We start from the raw sequence: 18465 nt of genomic DNA, 5'->3' as shown, positions 1-18465 counted from the left end.
AGCCACTGGCAATTTCTGCAGTCGAACCAAATGCACCATTTTACCATGTCCACCCACACTACCGTACTACCCCTGAACTAGGCAGATCGGTGATGAAGTCTGTCAGGACGACACTGGCGAGATCATGCAGAATCCTGCTGCTGCCTCCAATTTGTCAGGGATTTATGATCCCAAATATCACAGAGACCAGCCACTGTGGTCTTTTGAGCGAACAGCACTCTGCTGCCCCCTATCATCCGGACAATTTCACGATTGGCTAATGATCAACTGAGGGGACCGCAGGCTGTTCTCACTAATTAGCTATCAGAAAGATAACAGTGAGCGTATGGCATATACACTTCCGTATTCCAACGCATGGAATATGTGTATATACCGCCATACCATTACTAACTCCACAATAACCCAAAAAAGACTAATTGCTGCCACCACCAATCCGTTTTTTTTTTAAAAAATACAAGGGGAATGGAATATGCTTGTGTTACAGTTTACTTTCACCCCAGTTCTGCAGGGCTAGGGTTCTAACCACTGAACCACCATGTCACCCAATATGTTTGTGTTACAGTTTACTTTTTGCCAGCATTGTGAAATCATCCAAGTACAGAGAATTGTGACATCACTATACTGTAGAACACATACAAGCAGTAGGAAAATCAGCAATTACAATGCAGTGTGATAACATCTCAGCCCGCCCTCATCATGGATGACGCTGCTATACTGAAAAAGAAAGGATATACAGTTGGCATGGGTTTAGGGCAAGGCTCACATGCCAAAGTTATGGCAGCATTCTCCGAACACATGAAATGCTGTGTTGCTGTGAAGATTATTGATCGTACAAAGGCTCCACCAGATTTTTTGCGCAAGTTCCTTCCTCGTGAAATAGAGATCTTGACCGTCATGAACCATCATTATATCGTAAAGACATATGAAATCTTTGAGACTTCCACAGGTAAAGTCTACATTGTAATGGAGTTGGGTGCCAAAGGTGATTTGTTGAACTTCATTAAGAACAGAGGACCATTGCCAGAACATGTGGCACGCAAACTGTTTCATCAACTTGCCACAGCTGTAAAGTATTGCCATGATTTAGATATTGTCCACAGGAATCTTAAGTGTGAGAATATTATATTGGATGAAGAGTTCAACATTAAACTTTCAGACTTTGGCTTTGCTAGACGTATAGACAAGAACCATAAGTCAATCCTCAGTCAAACATATTGTGGCTCAGCAGCTTATGATGCTCCAGAGGTCTTGCAAGGAATACCATATGAGCCCAAGGTCTGTGATATCTGGAGACTTGGTGTGATACTGTTTATAATGGTCTCGGATTCAATGCCTTATGATGATTCCAACATAGAGAAGATGCTACGTGTAAAGAAGGAACAGCACATAGATTTCCCAAGCTCTAAACGCTTTTCAAGTGAATGAAAGACATAATTTACCGAATGCTTCAGCCAAATGTAAGGCTACGTCTTACCATTGATGAAATATTGAACCATAAATGGCTCCAACCCATCTCAAAAGCTAAAGCATCAGGCAGTACCCCAGTATGTAAAAAGGATGTGAAGCCTGCGGACCAGACTGCTGTTTTCAAACAAGATTCCAAAAACCCAGATAAAGCTTCCGATGACTCTCTAACAATGCCAAACTTTTCTGTGGTGGCAAATGCCCAAGAAAGTCTTGTGCAAGAAGATGAAGATATGACAGCATCAGACACAAGCACATCAAATGCAGCAATGTAGGAACACTTCAGTTTGAATCCTATAGTGTGATCTGGTCAATGCCATGTAGCTTAATAAAAATTCAAACAAAAAATGTGTTTTCTGAATGCTTAGTTTATTTGTCGTTGTTTTCCAAAGGGGAACAAACCAGATAGCAAGATATCACCTGTTCTTAGGATGAGATGATAAATTGCTGGGACCACCCTCGATCCAGAGATGGGCTCTATAGTGCCCACTCTGAATGCAGCGGTCACTCAATTCAATGTCTATGAAACTGTATTTGGCTATCTCCCATAGACAATGAATACAAAAGGTGGTGCACATTCTCAACCACCGCTCCATTTAGGTGGGCACTACAGAGCTTCCTTTTCTGAAATGGTGACATCCATGCAGTAGAACAACAGAGATCAGAAGGTCATCACCAATTCGATCTTGATACAAATCCTTTAATGGAAAGTTTAATTTCCCAATACAGCTTCCTAAAGCCATGATATCCATAATACCTGACCCTGGTTAGGAGAATTATATTTTAGTATGGGTAAAATGGAAACTGAAAAGAACAAAGGCAAACCCTAAAGTGTAGCGATGTCACATGATCAACCAAACAACAAATCTCCTCATTATTTACCAAAGCAGGACCACCTGGTGTTCACTATCATGGCTTAAAGGGGGATTCATATCTCCAAGATCCTATCCCAATATGTAATAGGTGTAATAACATTAGCAAATACTTCCAATTAGAAATTAGGTATAGAGTAGTTCTTCAGATTTGCTATATCGCTTAACCCATGTGCAGGCCATTGCAGTAGCTTAGGTATCAATGATTCCGACCACTCATATAGTGACAGTTTGCTATTAGTAGTCATAACCATGGATACCTAAGCTACTGCAATGCCGTGCACCTGGGGTAAGTGAAATAGCTAATTAGATGAACTATACTACATTTCTAATTGGAGGTATTTCCTAATATTATTATTATTACACTAACTACATATTTGGACCCTTGAGGTGGGAATACCCCTTTAAGGGTAAGTCCAACCAAGATGCTGCTACTGGTCTACGCACTATACAATTTACCACCATGACCACATCGCTCCCTCAGCTATACAGACATGTTAGTGCAGCGTACTTATACATCATAGTGTGTCCACAACCCAAAATGACCATAGAAGCCTTTTCTGTGAGTTATGTAAAATTGCAAGGGATTAGGTTAAGTCAATGATTCTATCTGTCAAGCTGGGAGTTTAAAGGGGTACAGTATTCCAGTTCAGATAAGTTATCACCTGTGCTCTGAGAATGGGAAACCCACACTGATTTTACAATTATCAACTTTTCAGTGCACAGGAGCAAATGTATTTATTTTACTCATCTCTATAACGCTATTAATTTCCACAGCGCTTCTCCCGAGTACTTCGTCCCAGATGAATACAAATTAGTATAAAAACCTATGTAGAGTCTGTAAAATTTCAAGAGTTTGGGTGTTAATCCTTCCCTGTCTATCTTTTAACTGGTGTATAATAGCATTCTCTCTCTGGGCTTGGCCATTTTGGTTAGGAAGCATCCAGTAGTTTCTCCCTCCTCATAAAACTGATGTTTTAGTCTATGGCCCCACTATCAGTATTCGGTCAGTATTTTTTCTCAGGAGTGGGAGCCAAAACCAGGTGAGGAACAATCAAAGAAAAGGCTTAATAGAAACAAATGAACAAATTCTGCATTTATCACCCACTCGTGGCCGATTACTGACCAAACACTGATAGTGGGGCCGTGGCCTTAAAAATATCCTTTTGTTGTCAGATTGCTCCATCTGAAATAATTTCAGTTGTTTTTGTGCCTCTTTACAAACCATTCTATTCTCCAGATTATTATCCTGGGTGAACAATGTTTCGGCTTCTCGGGCCTTACTTTCCAATTCAACACCTCTTTTCTGCAAATTATTTTTCACCAGTTTACTCTCTCTGATCAGTACCCCCCTAAAAAAGGCCTTCACATCGTCCCAAACCACATTTTTGGGGACCAAACCTGAATTGACATTAAATAATTCCCCAAGTTTCTCCGTTAATAACTACTCACAGCTGTTTGATTAGCGTTTACTGGCTAGTTTACAGGGGGACCCCAGAAAAAAATTGACGCAGGGTCCCCCTATAAAATCTAACCAACAAAGGCTAACCAGACATCTGTGGGCTGATATTAATAGCCAGAAAGGGACCAAGGATACTAGGCCCCTCCGAGGCTAATAACATCACCCCTCGGCTGCCTCAGAAATGGCACATCAATAAGATGCGTCAAATCTGGCGCTTAGCTTTGCTCTTCCCACTTGCCCTGGTGCGGTGGCAAGTGGGGAATAGGGTTGGGGTTCATGTCAGCCTTGTATTGGCAGCTGACATGAAGCCTAGGTTAGTAATGGAGAGAGGTCTATAAGAAGCCCCCATTACTAACCCCATAGTAAAAGTTTGGAAATAAACACACGACATGTAAAAAATGCTTTATTTGAAATAAAAGTCCACACGGTTTGACTCATTTATTTAATCATAAAAAACACAGTTAAACTCACATAACGCCTATTCCCTGAAGCCATTGTCCCCTGTAAAAAAAAAATAAATAAAAAAGCTAATTTATACTCGCATAAAACTTAATCCCAGAAGTCATTGTCACCTGTAACAAAAAAAACAAAAATAAACAACCGTATCCCTCACACAGGCATTGTGCAGTGCTGAGCTGCCGTGAAAGAGTTCACAGGAGTTCATCAATTGATGAACCCCAGTGAACTCACAGCACAGGCGCTGTGTGAAAACTTTCTCACGCGGTGGTGCAGTAAGTGGGATCAATCGAGCCTGAGGGAGTTCATGTTCAGGGTCCATGCCTAAACACTAGGTGTTCGGTACGGACCCTGAAAACCCCGAACTTTACTGTTCGGGTTTGCCTATCTCCATAGATTACAACAATGATACATTTAAAGTGCTGGATTTTACATCTAACCCCAACAAATCTACCGTCAGGGTCTTTAAATTAGTCAATATGCGTAAATGGGATACTTTTACATACAATTAGGCTAGACCCCCTTGAGCAGTTAGAATGAAATGAATATAAGGTATACCCCCATCCAGGATCTGTGTATCTGATTGATAGTGTCATTTGTTAGATGGGTCTCCTGACCCTATTATTGCGAAGTTGAATCTTTTAATATAATCAAGGAATGCAAATCTTTTGGAATTGTTGCTTAACCCATGAATATTCCAAGAAATAAAGTCAATCATAGTACTCATCTTTAAGAACACTCATCAAAGAAGATGATCCTTGTGAGTTTACCGTTCTCTCGGCTCTGATAAGAATTGAAATTTTTATGCAGAGGCATTCCAAACCCACCCTCCCATCTTCCAATTGTAAACCTATAACTCCCCCCCCTCTTTATGTTGTAAACCTGCCCTTACCAGTAAGGGATGGGGCTCAAGCCAAGCTTTAACCATTAGGTGCATGCACCTGTGAATGAAGAAACACCATATACCATTCTGTTAGTATCTTGGCGGGAAGACACGCACACTAATGTAGAAGTTGAAGTAAGTGACACAGAGATTTGGACCATAAATACTAGTCACAATAGTATAAATTTTGCATAGTAGAATTAAAGCGCACCGGTCAGCAGGTTTGTGCTTAGTAACCCACATACACTGTCAGGTGGGCGACATTACACTGAGTAAAATGATACCTTGGGTGATGAAATCTGTCCAGTGGTTCTTTTACAGTCTTTACTTTCATTTCTGACATAATGATATGCATGTGCTCTGGTGCTCTCATTATATATTCATGTATGCCTATCTGTACCTTCTGACAGGTCACTGTGCGTTCAGTGACCTGCCTACTATTTTAAATACTGACTGTTTAATTTGTGTGTCATATTGAAATTTACATTCCCCCAAAATGGCCGCGGCGGCCAGTGCATGCCCAGTAGCATCTCTCGGCAACCGAGAAATGCTACTGTGCAAGCGCGAGCAGCGGGGGCCATATTGTTGCAGGCAAATTTCTTTTTCCTCTAGCAAAATGGCGCCCGCTCGTGCGCAGTAGCATCTCTCGGCAAACTCAGTACTCAGTATAATGGCGCCCACCTGACAGTGTATGTGGTTCTCTAAGCACAATCCTGCTGACAGGTGCGCTTTAAGTGAGGCCCCAGTCCTGCAACGCCTAGACCGGCTGTAGATATCCGGTAGTGAGAAGGATCTTTCAGCGTCAGAGAGCATTAGAGCAGTCTCAGGCCCGTCTGGCTCCTCTCACCAGATTTGTTGTTCATGACTGTCCAGCCATATAAGTGCATTAGAAGTCAAAGAATGTGGTAATGCCAAGGGCAACCACCCTGAGTTTGGCTAGGTAAATCGTCAAGTATTGCAGGCCCAGCATACTCTTCCTCCTCTTTCTGGTTAGAAACTGAGACCATTTGCACTGACTCTCCACTGAAAAGTCTGGAAAAAAGACTTTCTGTCCCCAGAGCATAATGTCCTGCTCTTGCTTTCTTTAATATGATGTCTCAGTTCTTGTAGTGCAGGATTTTGATCAAAATAGGCCTGGGGGTCCTCCACCCACAGGGCCCGGTCTCGTGGTGACCTAGTGAGCTCTCTCCTCGGCCTTTTCAGGGACCCCCACCAGTCTAATATAATTGTGTCTCTGATGGTTTTCCAAGTCATCAGCCTTGGCAATCAACAGTGCGACTGCATGTGTGAGAATCAGTATATCTCTGCGGACTGGCGGGAGAGCATCTTCCAGCTGTATTAAGAGTAAATTTGCATTTATTAGCTGCATTGAAGACATATTATTACAATACGTTCAAAAAAGGAAATGCTAGACACTTCAATTAATCATAGAAAACAATATATTGGCGACAGTGAAATGAAAAAATGACTGTACCAATAAGAAGAGATTCCAGCTCAGCTCATTAAAATTGTATAATCTTTATTGATAATATAAAAACAGAAATATAAAAAACAGGGCAAAGACCCCTACAGATCACCACTAGTACTATACTTTCCTTACTTATGGAATTTATTGATTAATTTTAGTTCTTACTAGTTCATATTTGATCTGTTCTGTGGTGACCCATGCTTTATGTGTTCAGTTCAGCATAGTTTGTCCCATAGTTTGTTCTAGTCTTAGCATTTTTGAATTGACCATATTGTGGGATCTATATTGGAAACAATCATGTTTATTCTATTTTTTATCATGTACATATTGTAGTCTTTTATTCTTCCCTTCTTTCTTGAGGTCTTTGCCCTGTTTTTTTTGCATTTCTGTTTTCATATTATCAATAAAGATTATACAATTTGAATGAGCTGAGCAGGAATCTCTTCATATTGGTAGTCATTTTTTCATTTCACTGTCACCAATATATTATGTTCTATTGAGGACATCTTGCAGGGAAGGCGGGGTCCTCTGGGAAATCTCTGCAAGGATACAACTTTTCCCTTTAGATTCTGCAGTAGATTCATTATGCCCATTATTGCTCCTAGTTCAGTGGACTCAGACTCCTCATCCTCCTAATGCCATAAATCGGTACCCCTCACCAGGTGTTCCCCGCATCCCCTGTGTAGCAGACACTGACCTCTTGAGCAGGGGACTGGAGAATGCAAGCCTAAGGGCAAACTGCTCCAGCCGCACAGCCACATCTCCAGTCACATCTCTGTACCTCTGCCCGCCGGCAGCTGGTGAGTATATCGCTGGCCCACTCCTCTGCCTCAAAATTGTCCTTTCAGGATAAGTGCCACGGGAGCACAGGGAAGGCACTTCTCACCACATACATCCCTTGGCCACGCCTACATTAGTCCTTTATTTTTAATGGGTCAAAAGGAGAGCGATTTGAACTTTTAGGTTAAAAAAAAAAAAACTTTTCACTTGAACCTATAATCATTTGTGCTATGTACAGTAATGCCACAGTACTGCTGTATATAGGAAAAATTACAGTCTCCTATGAACACTATCATCATGGGCGACTTCAACATCCCCATTGACACTTACCACTCATCTGTCTCTAAGCTTCTATCCCTCACTTCCTCCTTCGGCCTTGCTCAGTGGTCTTCCACGGCCACACACTGGACCTCATCTTCACCCGCCTCTGTTCCCTATCTAACCTCTCTAACTCACCTGTCCCTCTTTCTGACCACAACCTACTTACATTCTTTTCCCTCTCCTCTCCAAGTCCTCAAACCCCACTCCACAAACTTTCACACTCTCGCAGAAATCTCAAACACCTTGACCTACACTCATTCTCTGAACCTCTCCTCTCTCTTTGAGACATAAGTTCCTTACATGATGCAGACGTTGCTGCTGCTTTATATAACACCACAACAGCTGCAGCTCTCGATTCGGTCACCCCTCTCATACATACCAAAGCTTGCACAACCAATAGGCAACCCTTGCATACCAACCTGACTAAAGAACCTATCGCCCCATATCACTCCTCCCCTAAGCCTCAAAACTACTGAAACAACACGTCCACCTTGAACTGTTCTCCCACCTCTCCTCCTGCTCCCTCTTTGACCGCTTACAATCAGGCTTCCGACAGCACCACTCCACCGAAACTGCCCTGACTAAAGTCACCAACGACCTACTAACCGCCAAATCCAAGCGCCACTACTCTGTCCTCCTCCTCCTGGACCTGTCATTTAACTTCGACACAGTGGACCATTCCCTTCTACTACAGACTCTCTCTTCTCTTGGCATCACAGACTTGGCCCTATCTTGGATCGCTTCATACCTAACAGACCGAACATTCAGCGTCTCCAACTCACACAGCACGTCCTCTCATCTTGCTCCCTATCTGTCGGTGTCCACCAAGGTTCAATTCTAGGGCCCTTGCTCTTCTCCATCTACACCTTCGGCCTGAGACAGCTCATAGAGTCTCACGGCTTTCAGTATCACCTCTATGCTGATGACACATAGATCTACCTCTGTGGACCGGATATCCACTCCTTACTAACCAGAATCCCACAACGTCTGTCCGTTATTTCATCCTTCTTCTCTGCTAGATTTCTAAAACTTAACATGGCTAAAACTGAATTAATCATCTTTCCACTGTCTCACTCAGCTCCCCCCCCCCCCACCAATCTGACCTATCCATCAAAGTTAATGACTGCCCACTTTCCCCAGTAACACAAGCTCGCTGCCTCAGTGTAACCGTGTACTCTGATCTCTCCTCCAAACCACTTATCCAAGCCCTTTCCACTTCCTGCCGATGCCAACTCAGAAATATCTCCCGAATCCACACATTCATCAGCAAAGACTCTGCAAAACACTAGTGAATGCCCTCATCTCCCGCCTCAACTACTGCAACCTCCTGCTCTGTGGCCTTTCTTCTAACACTCTCGCACCCCTCCAATCCATCCTAAACTTTGCTGCTCGACAGATCCACCTGTCCCCCCGCTACTCCCCGGCCTCCCCCCTGTCAATCCCTTCTCTGGCTCCACATTACCCAGAGACTCAAGCTCAGGACCCTAACCTTGGCACAGAAAGCCATCCACAACCCGTCTCCTCCAGAGATCTATGACCTAGTCTCCCGGTACTTACCTGCGCGCAACCTCCGATCCTCACAAGATCTCCTTCTCTACTCCCCTCATCTCCTCTTCCCCCAATCGTGTACAAGATTTCTCCCGTGCATCCCCCCTACTCTGGAACTCTCTACCCCTGAAACCTTCAAAAGGAACCTGAAGACCCACCCACCAACCTTCCGACAAGCCTAAAACCTGCAGTAACCACCGCTGCACGACCAGCTGTACCCTAACCTACTGTATCCTCACCCATCCCTTGTAGATTGTGAGCCCTCGCAGGCCGGGTCCTCTCTCCTCCTGTACCAGTCGCTGACTCATTTTGTTCAAGATTATTGTAAATGTTTTTGCTACGTATACCCCTTTTTCACATGTAAAGTGCCATGGAATAAATAACGCTATAATAATAAATAATAACCCCAACCAGAAGATGTTCACAGGAGCACCGTCATGACAGGCACAGGGGTCTTCTGCAGATCACTGGCTATCATGGAGACTTATGGCTGTCATGGGCACATAGAATGAAACCCCTCCTGCCAGTGTACTCTAAATGCCGCTGTCAGGCATTTAACTGGTTAACACCCTCTCTATTTAGCTCTGCTCCACTCGCAGCCGTTAGAGGCAAATAATAGTATCACAGCCATCATCTGCCAGGAAAGATGCAGGCTCAGGCCTCGAGCCCGCATCATACTCAGGAAGCCGGCCTATGGCATAACTGTATATCCTCAGTTGGTAATAAGGGGTTAAACCATGGAAAACTCAACTTTTTGGAGCTGCAACAGAGTTTATTATGTACTTTAGTGGGTTTGTCTTAAAAGGTACAGTGACTTATTGCTACAATATGGCTGTGGAATCAAGCAGAATAAAACTAATAAAGTGGTCTCAAATGGAAGAAATAAAGTATTATATAATTTGCCAACAAATAATGTGATGGAAAAAATGAATTCTTAGTTAGACTCTGGTCACATTGTGTTTAAAGGAAGGCTGTCACTGGATTTATGCTTCCCAGTCTGAGTAGCATAATGTACGGACAAAGTCCCTTAGTACAGCAGTGTGATACTTACTGGGCTTCTTGCTGTAGTTTTGCTAAAAATCACTATTTTATCTGCTGCAGTTCTGCTAGTGCTCTCAGCAATGAGCTCTGTTTTGCCCTCTACCAGCTGTTGATTGACAGCTTTCTGCCTACACTTTGCAAAGGTAGAAAACTGCAATCAATTGTGGGAGGTAGAGATAGCCAGAACTCATTAACATCAAGGCCTATACAGTCTTGCTCATCGTCATTGGCACCCATGAAGTTTAAGTACATAATGTGGAATATCTCCTGAAAAAAATGAATCAAGTGAAAATGTTTTTTTCTATAGGGAACTCGTGTTAAATACAAAAGAGCAAATGAGAAACAATAACTTAAAACAAAAAACAATGGGAGGGAAAAATAGAAATACCTAAAGCTTGCTGTGTCACTGGTATTGGCACTCTTTACATTAATTTAGTATGGAAACACATTTTGACTCTCCTGTGGTAAATCACAAAAGAGATTCACTTGTGATTGTCAGTGTCCATGTGACATGAATTAGCCAATGAATGGTGACTTCTGTGTTTTAAAAAGCCACATGGTAGGCCCTGTTCCTTTGTCACAATGGTAAACACAAAGGAGCTGTCTGAGGACATCAGAAATGCTATTATTAGCAAACACAAGACTTCCAAAGGGTATAAGGCCAACTGCAAAGACCTTGGTATCCCAGTTTCAATAGTGCGCAATGTTAAGAAGTTTGACAAGCATGGAACTGTCAACAACCTCCCTGGACGTGGGGGAAAGAGGAAAATTGACAAGAGATTTCTTTGTAGGTTGGTGCAAATGGTGGAAAAAAAACACCACATTAAACATCCAAAGATCTGAAGGCCAACCGAGGACAGTCTGAGGTCATGGTTTCAACAAGTACCATATGACGCACACGAAACCAAGCAGAGCTTTATGGGCAAAGGCCAAAGAAGAAACCATTGCTGAAGAAAAGACATAAAAAAAGAACATCTGATCTTTGCCAAAGAGAACCTTGACAAACCACAATCCTTCTGGGAAAATGTTCTATGGACAGATGAAACAAAAAGACGTAGTTACTTACCGGTAACTGGGTTTCTCAGAGCCTATGACGGCACCACGGAGAGAGGGGATCCGCCCTTCAAGGACAGGAAACCTACAGATAAAAAGGGCGGTACCTCTCTCCCGCATCAGTTGTTTACAGAGCACAGAGAGGACCCCCAGGTTAGTAACACAAATTTTAACATTCTTAAGAAGTTTACCAGACACACCTTGTGACTAATATAGGTAATAATTAAATGTGCATACCCATGTGTGAAGGGAGGGAATGTATGGGTGCCGTCATTGGCTCTGAGAAATCCCGTTACCGGTAAGTAACTACGTCTTTCTCTTTCCCCCATGACGGCACCACGGAGAGAGTTGCAGAGAAGTGTCGTTTAGGGAGGGACCACCGCTTCCAGAACCCTTCTACAAAAGGTAAGGTCAGAAGAAGAGGTTAGATCCAGCGGGTAGTGCTTAAAGAATGTAGAAGGGGAAGACCAGGTTGCAGCTCTACATATCTGTTCAATTGAAGCACCGGCTTTCTCCGCCCAGGAGGCTGCCACTGCACTAGTCAAGTGAGCCTTTAAATCCTCCGGGGCGTTCTCCCCGCTAGATGAGTATGCCAGGGAGATCGCGTCCCTTATCCACCTTGACAGTGTGCCCTTGGAAGCTTTCTGTCCCTTCCAAGGACCCTGGAAGCACACAAAGAGAAACCTGTCCTTCCTATACTCCTTTGTGGCCTCTAAGTACTGGATAATGCACCTTCTGACATCTAAGGTGTGAAGGTTTTCTTCCCCCCTGTTTTTGGGATTCGAGTCAAAGGAAGGAAGGGTGACCTCCTGCGATCTATGGAAGTGTGATACCACCTTAGGAAGGTATGCTGGGTCAGTCCTAAGTGTCACCCTGTCCTCTAGAATTTGTGTAAAGGGGGGCCCTGCTGTTAAGGTTTGTATGTCGCTAACTCTACGTGCCGATGTGAGGGCTACTAAGAGAGATGTCTTAAGAGATAGGATTTTTAGAGATGCATCCGCTAAAGGTTCAAAGGGATGTTTGGTTAGGGCTGAAAGAACTAAATTTAGGTCAGAAGGAGTAGAATTACGGGAGGGGATGGGCCTAGACCTGTGTGATGCCTTGATGAGCCTAGAAATCTACCTATTTCTGGCCAGGTCGCAGTTGTGGCCAGACAACGCTCCAACCCCTTTTGCAGGAACTCTAAGATGGAAGCAATAGGGGCCTCCCCTAGTACCTTCGACCCCGCAAATGAGAGAAATTTTTTCCAGGTTTTACCGTAAAGTCTGGTGGTTACGGGTTTCCTACTCTGTAGTAGAGAGGAGATTAAATTCGGGGAAAACCCTCTATCCCTTAATAGCGCCCTCTCAAAATCCAGTGTAGATTTGCTACCTGAGGGTGGAGGACCGGTCCCTGGAAAAGGAGATCCGGAGTCTCCGGAAGAACCCAGGGGTCGGAGGTGGACATTATCCTCAGCCAGGAAAAACAGAGCCTCTTCGGCCAGAAGGGGGCTATCAGAATTACGTTTGCCTTGTCTTCCCTGACTTTCCTCAGAACCGCCGGAATCAGAGCGATCGGAGGAAAGGCATAGACTAGCTGGTGGTTCCATGGGATTGAGAAGGCATCTAATGCCGCTGGGTTCCCCTTGGGGTTGATTGAGCAGAATATGTCCACTTGTTTGTTCTGCCAGTTGGCGAATAGGTCTATGGAAGGGTTCCCCCAAAATTCCGTGAGTTGGTTGAACACCAAGTGATTCAGCTCCCATTCGCCCTGTCTCAGCTGAGTCCTGCTCAGGAAGTCTGCTGTGATATTTTCTGTTCCTTTTATGTGAAGTGCAGACAGGGACTCCAAATTGTTCTCTGCTACCTGGAGGATGGATTTTGACACCTGTAGTAGAGAATGGGACCGGGTCCCTCCCTGGCAGTTTGAATATGCCACTACTACCCTGCTGTCTGAAAAAAAACCTTACATGGTGTCCCCGTAGGGTGTTCAGGAATTTTGAGTCAGCGAATTTTACTGCCAGAAGTTCTTTCATGTTGGAAGATACCCCTTCCAAATCCTCTGACCAGACCCCCTGAGCTATTTGGTCGTTTAGGTGAGCCCCCCACCCCCTGGGGCTTGCATCTGTAGTTAGGACATGCGACGCTGAGATTGTCCATGGAACACCTCTGGTTAAATTGTCCACCTCCGTCCACCATGTTAGGGAAAGCAAGGTTTTTGATGACAAAATTAGCCGACTTTCTAAGCGCCCTTTTAGTGACTTTTCTGCCCCCAAGATTTCCCATTGCAAGTCCCTGGTGTGCAACTGAGCCCAACGGACCCCCGGGATACAAGCAGTCATAGAACCTAGAAGGGACATTGCTCCCCTCAGAATCATAGAGGGATGGTCTTTCACATAAGATATCCGGGCTATCATGTTCTGGATTTTCCCTGCCGGGAGACGGCATTCCTGATTCCTTGAATCTAATCGGATACCTAGATATTCTTGCACTTGATCCGGCTCCAACCTGGACTTTTTTAGGTTCAGAAGCCAGCCTAAATTCGTTAAGGAACCCATGACCCTTGCTAGATGGTCCTTGCAATGGTTGAACGAGTTGCCTATTATTAGCAGATCGTCCAGGTACGGGGTGATGAGGATGTTTTGCTCCCTCAGATGGGCCATTACCTCTGCCACTATTTTTGTGAAAACCTTTGGGGCTATCGCTAGACTGAAGGGGAGGGCTGTATGCTGGTAGTGTTTGACTACTCCTTTTAGCGATATTGCTACTCTCAGGAATTTCTGGTAGTCTCTGTGTATGGGGATGTGATAATAGGCGTCCTTGAGATCCAGGACAGCCATAAAACAGTCTGGGAACAATAATTTCACTGACGATTTTATTGACTCCATCTTGAAGTTTTGCACTTTTAGAAATTTGTTCAATTTTTTCAGGTTTACAATTGTCCTTAATGTCCCGTCTGTTTTTTTCCTGAGGAACAGAGGGGAGTAGAATCCTTCGCCTTCCTCCTGTGCAGGGACTTCCTGAAGGACTGCTTTCTCTATTAGGCCTAGAATTTCCTGTTCTAGTGCTAGGTGTTCTACCCCTGATGTCCTCATGGGGGTTATGACGAAGTTCAGACGGGGAATTGAGTGGAACTGGAATTTTAGTCCTGTTTTTATCAGGTCTAAAATCCAAGGGCTGTTCGATATTTTTTCCCAGGCTGGGAGGAAAAGAAGAAGTCCCCCCCCCACCTGGGGCTGACTCTCATTGGGCGGGCTTCCTGTTATCGGTGGTGGCCTGTTAAACATAAACCCTTTGGCCTTTTTCTTCCTATCCTCCCACCTATCCTGATCTTTGGGGGGTTTCCTGAACATAAATTTCCTGCTATGAAAGGACTTCCTGTACGAAGTATCAGAGAGGACCAGGAAGCATTTGTTATCCCCAGCTTTGTCAAGGATATCATCCAAAGTAGATCCGAATAGGAATTCCCCCTCGCAAGGAATGGAACACAGTCTAGATTTGGTTTGGAGGTCACCTGGCCAGCATTTAAGCCAGAGGGCCCGCCAGGCTGCGTTAGAGAAGCTCACAGCCCTGGCTGCCAGTCTAACGGAATCGGCTGATGCCTCAGCCAAAAAAACTGCTGCGCTTTTCATTACTGGGATGGAGCCTAGTATGTTATCCCTTGACGTTTTGTTTCTAAGTTGCGCCTCTAGCTGATCTAGCCAGACCATTAAAGATCTGGCCGTACATGTGGCTGCCACTGCGGGTTTTAACCCTCCAGCCGCCTCCCAAGCTCCTTTCAGGAAGGAGTCCGTTTTTTTGTCCGTTGGGTCTTTTAGCACCCCCATGTCTTCAAATGGCAGGGAAAATTTTTTAGAGGCTTAAGCTATTGCAACGTCCTACTTTGGCGCCTTCCCCCAGAAGGATCACACCGGGTCCTCAAAGGGGTATTTTCTCTTAGGGGACAACAAACCCTTCCTTTCTGGCTTTTTCCATTCTCTCTTATTCAGGGAGTGGACTTTATCATTGAGAGGAAAAGATCTTCTTTTCTTCTGTTCCAGGCCACTAAACATCTTATCCTGGACTGATTTCTTAGGGCAAGGATCTACCAACCCCATAGTGGACCTAACTACCTTAATCAAATTATCCGTACCCTCTATAGGGAAACAGCTACGACCCCCACCATCAGAAGATGACGAGGACGAAGATAAGCCGGATGAATCTGAGTCTACCACCTCCCCGTCCGAACTGCTAGATCCTGATACAGGGGATATATTTCTGTTTTTTTCTCGTTTCTTTTCCCTCTTCTGCAGGGACTTGAACCACTTCGCGCCAGAGCCTGTTTTTGCCTTCTTGACTGGGCCAATTTTTTCAATTCTGACCACTGTCACTTTATGAAGTAATTACTCTGGAACGCTTCAACGGATCCCCCTGATTCTGAGATTGTTTTTTCGTGACATATTGTACTTCATGATAGTGGTAAAATTTCTTCGATATCACTTGCGTTTATTTGTGAAAAAATCGGAAATTTGGCGAAAATTTTGAAAATTTTGCAATTTTCAAACTTTGAATTTTCATGCCCTTAAATCAGAGAGATATTTCACACAAAATAGTTAATAAATAACATTTCCCACATGTCTACTTTACATCAGCACAATTTTGGAACCAAAATTTTTTTTTGTTAGGGAGCTATAAGGGTTAAAATTTGACCAGCGATTTCTCATTTTTACAACAAAATTTACAAACCATTTTTTTAGGGACCACATCATATTTGAAGTCACTTTGAGGGGTCTTTATGACAGAAAATACCCAAAAGTGACACCATTCTAAAAACTGCACCCCTCAAGGTGCTCAAAACCACATTCAAGAACTTTATTAACCCTTCAGGTGCTTCACAGGAATTTTTGGAATGTGGAAGAAAAAAATTAACATTTAACTTTTTTCACAAAAATGTTATTTTAGACCCAATTTTTTTTTATTTTCGCAGGGGTAACAGGAAAAAATGGACCCCAAATTTTTTTGTGCAATTTCTCTTGAGCGCGCTGATACCCCATATGTGAGGGAAGACCACTGTTTGGGCGCACTGCAGGGTTCAGAAGGGAAGGAGCGCCATTAGACTTTTTGAATGTAAAATTTGTTTGAATAATTAGCAGACGCCATGTTGCGTTTGGAGAGCCCCTGATGTGCCTAAACAGTGGAAACCCCCCACAAGTGACACCATTTTGGAAACTAGACCCCCAGGTGCTTCACAGAAGTTTATAATATTGAGCCGTAAAAATAAAATTTTCCCATTTTTCCCACAAAAAATGTTTTTCATCCCCTAATTTTGCATTATCATAAGGGTAACAGGAGAAATTGCACCATTAAATTTGCTGTGCAATTTCTTCTGAGTATGCCGATACCCCATATGTGGGGGAAAACCACTATTTGGGTACACTGCAGGGCTCGGAAGGGAAAAAGCGCCATTTGACTTTTTGAATGTAAAATTTGTTTGAATAATTAGCGGACGCCATGTCGCATTTGGGGAGCCCCTAAAGTGCCTAAACAGTGGAAACCGTTCACAAGTGACACCATTTTGTAAACTAGACGACTTAGGGAACTTATCTAGATGTGTGGTGAGCACATTGGGAGACATAATAAACAAATCAGTAGCAAGTGAAGAATTGGTTTTATTTATTTTTTACGCTGTTCATCGTGCGGTATAAGTGATAAGATTACTTTATTCTTCGGGTAGGTGCGATTACAGAGATACCAGATTTATATCGTGTTTTTATGATTGACAGCTGTCACACACTAAAAGATGCATTTTTTTTCAAAATCTAGGTTTTGCATCGCCATATTTTGAGAGCTATAATTTTTCCATATTTCGGCCGACAGAGTCATGTGACAGCTTGTTTTTTGCGGGACGAGTTGAAATTTTTATTGGTACCATTTTTGGGTACGTGACATTTTTTCATCGCTTTCTATTCCGTTTTTTGGGAGGTAAAATTAACAAAAACCAACAATTCAGGAATTTGTTTTTTGAGGTTTTTTTTTATGCCATTCTGCGTGTGGTAAAAGTGATAAGGCAGCATTATTCTTTGGGTCAGTACGTTTACAGCGATACTACACTTACTGTATATTTTTTTATGTTTTGGCGCTTTTACACAATAAAACAATTTTATAGAAAAAATATTTTTTTTGCATTGCTTTATTCTGAGAGGTATAACTTTTTTATTTTTCGGCTGATGGAGCTGTATGGTGGCTTGTTTTTTGCGGAACAAGATGACGTTTTCAGCGGTGCCATTTTTATTTCCATTTTGCTTTTTGATCGCATTTTTTTCCACTTTTTGTTTGGCGATATGGGGAAAAAGCATAGTTTTTTGCTCCGTTTTTTATTTATTTTTAGTACGGTGTGCACAGAAGGAGTTAATTAGTGTGACAGTTTTATAGCTCGGGTTGTTTCGGACGCGGCGATACCAAATATGTGTACTTTTTTTATTTTTGCATAAATATACGGATTTATCGGTTTAATATTTTATTTATTTATTTTTATTTATTTTGTGATTTTTTTTAACAGTTTCAAAACATTTTTTTTACTTTTTTTTTACATTTTTACTTAGTCCCTGTATGGGACATTAATTTTTATTTTTCTGATGACTGATCTCATGTAATGTAATAGACATGTGTGTCACCCTGGCCAGGATGCCACAAAATGTAATAAAGCTGTGTCTGAGAGCAAGGGGGAGGTTCTCTAGTCAGGGGAACATTAGCATGCAGTACCTCCTGTCTCAGGCCAGTAGGGGGAGCAGGCTGCCCCTATAAAAGCTGGTGCTGGGGGCAGGGTTAGAGAGAACTGGATGACCTGTCTCAGTACTGAGACGTGTCCCGGAGCAGAGCAGGGACAGAAAGTTGTATTGCACCTAAGAGGAAGTGTGGCAGGAGGAGAGCCACAAGCCAGAGACAAGAGGCGAAGTGAGCCTGTCTTGGCAGATAAAGGACTTAATTTACCAGACTTTGGTGTCTGAGGCTGGGAGGATTCCACATCCTACAGCAGATAACCAGTCCGCAGGGGACTGTATATTCCTTGGCCTAAGAAGCCTGGAGGCTCTGCCACAACAGAAGGGACCAGTAAAGCCGTACCAGGCCGGGAGCAGAAAGGAACCCACGTCGCAGGCCAT

The 18465-nt window shown here is 43.4% G+C and overlaps 1 pseudogene; it reads left to right on the top strand.

Annotated features, from left to right (window-relative positions):
- The first annotated feature begins 696 nt into the window (after positions 1–696).
- Positions 697–1739, top strand: LOC141226470 (testis-specific serine/threonine-protein kinase 1-like; annotated as a pseudogene).
- The last annotated feature ends 16726 nt before the right edge of the window (positions 1740–18465 follow it).

Source organism: Phyllobates terribilis, unplaced genomic scaffold (genome assembly GCF_046119375.1).
Source record: "Phyllobates terribilis strain yellow unplaced genomic scaffold, ASM4611937v1 Scaffold_1__5_contigs__length_1240528914, whole genome shotgun sequence".
NCBI classification, from domain to species: Eukaryota; Metazoa; Chordata; class Amphibia; order Anura; family Dendrobatidae; genus Phyllobates; species Phyllobates terribilis.
This window is presented reverse-complemented; position numbering and strand designations above follow the sequence as displayed.